Genomic DNA, 7869 nt, shown 5'->3' on the forward strand with positions numbered 1-7869 from the left:
TTTAAGACACTAATAAATATTTATAGTTTTATTTCAATATTTTAAAAAGTATGAGGCATGTAAAAGGACACAGGATCCTGCTGGAAGAAATGTCTGCTTCCTAAAGTGATGATAATCTGGGCGTCAAACGTCATGCCAAATATAATGGATTGAAATACACTGAATCAATGAAAAGACATAATTGCCTAATGATACTCAGAGGATGGATAACCAGAAAGACTCATATGTCACCCTTTAGGGCAGCCACAAAGCAAACTTCTTACTTTGAACACCAGTAACTAATTTGAATGCATTACGTAGTCATCCTGCCTCTCCAGTAGGAGCTGTATTTCTAGTAATCACATAGCTCTAGTTGACGAGGGAAAGTTCTATTTTACTGAGTTGTATCCTGAAAATGCTAAGGAATTTATTGACTCAGGCAAGGACTATAATTTGTGTTAAATCCATTAGGTGTATGATTGACATGGGATGACACATTTGTATAGGAAAAGTAGCACATATGGATTAATTGCAATATAAAAGGGGGAAACCAGGGGCGCCTGGGTGGCGCAGTCGGTTAAGCGTCCGACTTCAGCCAGGTCACGATCTCGCGGTCCGGGAGTTCGAGCCCCGCGTCAGGCTCTGGGCTGATGGCTCAGAGCCTGGAGCCTGTTTCCGATTCTGTGTCTCCCTCTCTCTCTGCCCCTCCCCCGTTCATGCTCTGTCTCTCTCTGTCCCAAAAATAAATAAACGTTGAAAAAAAAAATTAATAAAAAATAAATAAATAAATAAAAGGGGGAAACCAGCACTGTCCGATAAAAAGATCAGACACTCATCACTTTAATCCGGTTGTGAATCTGAATAGTGAGTGACAGGCAGATATTAAGTGATCCCTGATGTGTTGCAATATCAAGAACATAGCTTCACCTCTGAGGCATTTTTGCAAAAAATATTACTTTGATTCAATAAAACCATTAGAACCAACCTCATATTGATGTGATATATTGGTGAACAGGCTGAAGAATACCAGACAAAACACAGGAGGGGTCACCGTAAGAACAATGGGCCCAGTGCCTTCAACAAGTCAGTGTGTGGCAAAATGGGGACCGTGCTAGATTGAAAGAGATTGAAGGGATATAAAAATCACATACGATGGTTTGGGCAGGCCAGCTTTCCAGAACACTTTGCTCTAGGATGAACAAAAATGCATAATAAATTTTAAAAATACTTCAAAGGAAAGCAATCTATCAACAGTAGTAATGGAAGAAATATAAACCTGAATAGATCAACCAAGCATGAAGACATTGGCATGGTGCTCAGAAGGCTCTCCTCCCACTAAGTCTCATGCTCATGAAGTATTAACACTGAGTTCTAGTTTGTTTTGCTTAAAACCATCCTTGTTCACACTCTTTTGCCTATTATGCCTAAATAGCATAATTATTAATAATGCTTTCCTTTATTCTCAAATGTGTCCTTTTTACATTCATTAATTATGGTTGAGTTAGATGGTCATCTCAGATCTTGCAAACATTAAGGGAGCAATTAATTCCTGTCTTACACAAGATGTTCCGGAAAATAGAGGAAATGTAAGAGCTGCCCAGATGATTTTAGGAGGTATTATCTTGATTTCAAACACAGACAACGATAAAGAACAGAAAAACAATAGGCCATATTTCCTTTGTATGTATGTGCTTGAATTCCAAATGAAATCCGTAGATAATCAAACTTAAGAATATGTTAAAAATATACTATGATTAATTAGGGTAGATCTAAAACTGTGAGGATGATATAATATCAGAAAACCTATGTAGTTCTCTGTTAATAAACAGAAAAGGATTATAGGATTACCTTAAATGATCCAGAGAAAGTATTTCATAAATTAAAAAAACTAACTATAGTAGAAGATCCTAAGAAATTGGAAGAAAAGAACTCACTAAACATGCTAAAGACTAAAGGTCAAACCCTTGGGGAGAATGTTATATTTAAACAAGGAATTTTGGATACATTCCATTTAGAACTGGAAGGAAATAGTGCAAATGTTTACTGTAACAAGGAAGAACATGGCCCATGCTATTAGGAAAAATAAATAGGTGCAAGGACAGAAAAGGTGGAGATATAATCGTCATTACTTGCAGATGATACAACCCCTTACCTGGAGAAACCAACAGAATCAATCAAAGAACAAACTAAGAGAATTCAGAAGAGAGTTCAACAGGTTTGCTGGATATAAGGTCAACTCATGAAAATCAAAAGCATTTTTCCATGTTACCAATGATCACGTGGAAGCAAAGTCTTCCCACTTAACCATTCTAGTAATATCCAAACCATTTGTCAATTTTTATAAATTGTTGATGCAGTCTTCTATTTTGTTTGGCTGTTACTGTATAAATGTTGCTTTGGTTTGAGTTGGTTAAGAATAAGAAAATACATCCAACTGCTCTCAAAGGGCCCTTTGTTTTATGGCCCTTGTTAAACAGCAGGACCGAGGCTCACATTCCACACTCTATATGGCTCCAAAGCCCATGCTCTTTCCACTGGACTACATTTTTCCCCTTGATGTTGGGACTTTGTAGGCTATGCCTAAAGTCCAAATTCATTAATCTGGTGTTCAAAGTCCCCCACAATCCAACCTTCTCACTACTTACTAATTTGTATTTGCTAGCCCTTGGGCTAGATCTGGCCTTGCATCTGCTGCTAGGGACACAGAGATACTCAGTGCCCAAACCAATAAATTGGGTAAACGCAAAGTGAATAGGCAACATCACCTCTTTATCGTAGTTTCTGCGATTCTCTTTTCATGGGGAAAGTGAGCTTGCTTAAGCAAAAGTGAAGTACAGGAAAGGGAAGGAATAATGTTTCTCTTTGGCTTTACCCAAGGATGGATTATGAATACCTCAGTGCCAGGGGTTCTGTGCTTCTAAGTTCTGATAGATCTCCAAATAACCCTGAACTGCAGCTTGCTCAGCACCTGGCCTGCTGGTCAACCCCGGGAAGGACTCAACGAAAGTTGACCGTGCTTCCCTGCTTTGGTGTCACAATCTCACTGCATTCTCTACCCAGTCTCAACAAGACAGAGGTCTGCCCTCTGCTTCCAGGACCCTCCTCCTTCAGCTCCTCTCTGCTAGCAGGGAAAAAAGATGGAGATGTTTGGTGGCTTCCATAGAGCAAAGCTTACATCTGTTCTGTCTTTTTTTAATGACAATTTTTAGAAATTGTTTTTATTTTTAAGATTAAGCATCCTTGCTAATGATCTAGACACAGTTCTTGCTGATTCTTTGCATATACACACATAAAATGGTTAAAAAATGATTCCCCAATTTTCAGGGATGGGATAGGAAAAAAGAACATGTTCATGGATGTAGCTGAATTCTTGTTCTCAAAAAAATCTTTATTTTGCTACCAAGGCACTCATCAAACCATAAGGAAAGGCAATTTTTCAAAAAGCAAACAAAACCCCCAATAGAGATCTAAGTACCGGGCCCAAATTACCCCCCCCCCAAAAAAAGACACTGCTATTGTAAAAAAAAAAGTAGGAAGCCAAATCCCTATAGTTCATTAAAAAGCAACTTTTAAAAAGAATTCAGAAAGTTAAGATTGGAACTACAGTGATGCAGACAGGATAAGAAAGCAGATAACAAAAAGTTTAGCTCGAGAATATAATAGGTTTTGTCATATTCTAGCAGAGGTAATGGAACTTTGTGCTGCTGGAAATAATATTAAAATTGTCCTTACCAACAGAAGGTAGGGTGAGGTTAAAGGGAGAGAATATAGAACAAAAGACAGCAAAGGGACAAATTGTTCTGAATCTAGGCTTTACTTCCCAGGAAAGATGAATGGGGTTGAACTTCTTCTGAGCCACTCTCATTAAATTCTAGACTTGACTCAAAACCAGGGACCATGCACCACTAAGAAATAAAGAAGTGACTCACAGTCTTTATGGATATTAAAATATTTTTAAAAATTATCTATAAATTTCTATTCTGAAAAGCAGTAGATCAAAATGAAGCTAGGCTATCCAGTCAGTTATAGAATAAAGGGCTCCCTCCAAAGAGAACTAATTTAGCAGAAATCTAGGTTGGAAGGGACGTAACATGGAATAAATGAGATGAGGTTCTCAGCACAATTTGAATAAGGCTTCTTACCCACCTCCATTTTAAATAGTACCAAAGGGGCTCACATAAAATATATTAGAGGGATGCTTCTCAGAGGCAAGCAGGTCTATATGTCTAACTCAGGACCCCATCTCATTACCTAACGCTTGGGGAAGAAAACAAATATTTAATTTTTATTTATTTATTTTTATTTGAATGTAGTTGACACACAGTGTTACGTTAGTTTCAGGTGCACAACATAGTGATTCGACAAGTTTAGACGTTATGCCGTGCTCAGCACAAGTGCATCTGTCCCCATACAACACTATTACATTGACTGTATTCTTTATGCTGTACCTTTTATTGCCGTGACTTATTATTTCACTGGAAGCCTGTATCTCCCAGTCCCTTCACCCAATAAAAATTTAATTTTTAACTATTCAAAGTTTGGGACACATTGTACTATTTATGTTTGATATCCAGTTTTCATTTGCTGAGACTTACGGCTTATAATTTTCCCAATTATGCTCATTGAAAAATGTATGAACGTGCCTAAATAAGTAATACCATATGAAAATATAAACCTTGTTCTTCCATATCTTTTACATAGGAAGAGTGAATGAATGGTCCCCTAAAACTTCTACGAAGTTACTTTGCGTATTTAATAAAACTAAGCTAAACTATTCCACTTTCACATCTTGTGCAGTAGGAGGTAACTAGTCTTCAATCTCATCTTCCCAAATATCTCCATTAACATCCACAGCCTGTGTTAACTGTTACAACCAGTTAAGACATGGGGAATCAGGATCAGTGAAGTGTTCAAAAGGGCCTGCTCTAGAGAAAGAACTCAACCCAACAGAAACATTGCATCCACGCCATCTTGTTATATCCATCTAATTTCTCCATGGGAGTCTCACAACACGGGCAGGTTTTTAAATTCTTTTCTCGTCACTTCTTACTTTCCATCTCTTCCAGTGCCTTCTTACCACACCTCTGTTCCAAAAGTCTTTTATTGGCCTCGCCTGCTTGCAAGTACTCATTTCATAAAACTTAATTTTTCTGCAGTCACCTTATGTTGAGAGATCCCATATGGTAGCGTCAGCCTGAACAAGATACAGAAAGCAAAGTTGCAGCCAGGGAAGATGTCCATTGTGCAGCCAGGCTCCCACATTTCAGGTAGCTGGCAACATGACATCACATCTGCCATCGAGTCCGCGGTGGCTGGAAGGGAGGGCGATCATAACGGGAAAATAACTCGGCTTCTACTAGTTCTTTGACCTGACCCAGAGTGGCCACCAAAGGGCACCTGGGTCCTGGGCAGTTGAGGCATTGAACTTGGCCATCTCTGATCTCGATTTCAAAGTAGTCTTTCGGACAGCCTTTGAAGTACGCATGCCTGCACTTCCAAAAGTACATGCATTCACTCATTCACTACCCACCTTCTCACACAAACAGATATTGCACAGGAACAAGTTACCATTAAAGCATTTTATCTGCTGAGCTTGATCCAAGTCCAAGATTTCCTGGCTCAGACTCAACCGTGATTCCACATCCTGTGTGGGGCTCTCACCCACAACTTCCTCTTGTTTATATCAGGTCTGGCAGGTCCTCCAAAGAGGCTTGAGCCATCCTCTGCACTTTTTTCTGAGAACCCATCTTGAGGTCAAAAGGAGAGACAATATTCAGCTAGGGTCTCTTCCTTAAGAAACTGCATCTGGGCAGGGTGCCTGGGGGGCTCAGTGGGTGAAGCCTCGGATTTCCGCTCGGGTCATGATCTCATGATTCGTGAGTTTGAGCCCCGCGTCCTCTGTGTGGACAGTTCGGAGCCTGGAGCCTGCCTCGGATTCTGTGTCTCCCTCTCTCTGCCCTCCCCCCGCTCGCCCTCTGTCTCTGTCTCTGTCTCTCTCTCAAAAATAAACAAACATTAAAAAAAAAAAAGAAAAGAAGAAAGAAAGAAATTCCGTCCAGGCAAACAGGACCACGCTGTCATGGTGTTCTTACAGCAGGTTGTCTAAGTGTTTGCAGAAGCAAATAGCGCTCAAAAATGCCTTCAGATTTTGTGAAAAGTCTAAATAGATCCTGGTGTCTCCACCTTGGAGGGATTCTTGTTTTTTTTGTGTTTTTTTTTGTTTTGTTTTGTTTTTTTGCAAATGCATCTCCGTCATAAATACTCACCAGGGCCAGCAATTCATCCTCCTGAGCTTCTAGGTTTTCTGACTACATTTACATCCAAAAAGCTGAGGACAATATGACACTACAGCCTGTGTTTCATTCCACTTTTGAAAGTGGTTCTTTTGGAAGGAGGAGAACTCTTGAAAAACAGTAGGTGTTCATTTATTGCTAGCAATCATCATCGTTATCCTTATTATCCTCACAACAGTCCTGGGAGGTAGGCACTCATTCTTATCTCCATGCCTTTGCAGAAAATGAGGAAGTATCTACAAGTAAATTAGTAGAATTAACAGGAAAGCTTAATAACTTTTCTTGCTACAAGATCAACCACAATTGGCAAGTGAAGGAAGAGTATACAGTAGAAACCAAGGGTAGAATGGTAGTTACCAGGGTTCTGAGGGCAGGTGAGGGGAAATGGAGAGACGGTGGTCCAAAGGTATAAACTCCCAGTCATGAGATGAATAAGTTCTGGACATCTAATGTACAACATGGTGACTAAAGTTAACAATACAGTATCGTATACGTGAGGTGAAAGTTACCAGGGGAGTAGATCTTAAATGTTACCCCACAGAAAAAGGGTAACTATGTGACAGGATGGAGGCATTAGCTAATGCTACAGTGGTAATCATTCGGCAATATATAAGAGTATCAAATCATCGTCTTCTACACCTCAGACTTACACAATGTTGTACATCAATTGTATCTCAATAAAGCTGGGGAAAAAGTCATTAGGGCTACTCAAGGTATTTTCTCCCTTTCTGAGAAAAGTTATTTAAATCAATGCGCCCACACATAAAATTCTGCCAAAAAAAGAGAATACAGGTAAAAGAAAAGACACATTTACAATGGAATAGAAAAACATCAAGTAACTAGGAACAAAGCCAAAGAAAGTCAAGATTTCTATGTGGGAAACAAATAAATTGAGATCAATTCAAGAAGAGTAAAACCTCACCTCCTATATGATGTCAATATTCTCCAGATTGATCTGTAGATTCAGTGTGATCACAATCAAAATCCCATGTGTTTTCTCTTTATGTGCATTGACAAGCTGATTCAAAGATTTGCAGACACAAATGGGCAAAGAATAATCAAGATAATCTTGAAGAACAAAGTCGTAGGATTTAAATTCTGATATTTTAAGATTTATCATAAAGATATAGTAATTAGGAAAGTGTGACATTGAGGCAAAGATAAATGAACTAAGTAAACAAAATAGAGTCCAGAAATAGACCTAGTCATCCATGACTAGTGGAGTTCTGAGAAAAATGTCACAGCAGAGTAAGGGAGAAAGGATAATGTTTTCAATAAATGGCGCGTTATCAATTGGATATCCATATTGAAAAAAATCTCACACCATCCACCTAAATCAATTCCATATGGATTATAGATCTCAATAAGAATGTAAAACCTTCTTACTAACTTTCTAGAAGGAACATAAGAGAATATGTTTATGATCTTAGCATAAGTAAAGTTTTTTTTTTAAACATAAGTAAAGATTTTTAAACAGGACATAGAATATACTAACCATAAAGGAAAAGAGACAGATTTGACCTCATTAAAATTAGGAACACTTGTTGAACAAAACGATGTCAGTAAGATAGAGAAAAGAAAAGTCATGGAAGCTATT

The 7869-nt window shown here is 38.6% G+C and overlaps 1 pseudogene; it reads right to left on the reverse strand.

Annotated features, from left to right (window-relative positions):
* Positions 1 to 4483: 4483 nt before the first annotated feature.
* On the reverse strand, positions 4484 to 6293 carry LOC123579820 (annotated as a pseudogene).
* Positions 6294 to 7869: the final 1576 nt, after the last annotated feature.

This window comes from Leopardus geoffroyi, chromosome A3 (assembly GCF_018350155.1).
Source record: "Leopardus geoffroyi isolate Oge1 chromosome A3, O.geoffroyi_Oge1_pat1.0, whole genome shotgun sequence".
NCBI lineage: Eukaryota > Metazoa > Chordata > Mammalia > Carnivora > Felidae > Leopardus > Leopardus geoffroyi.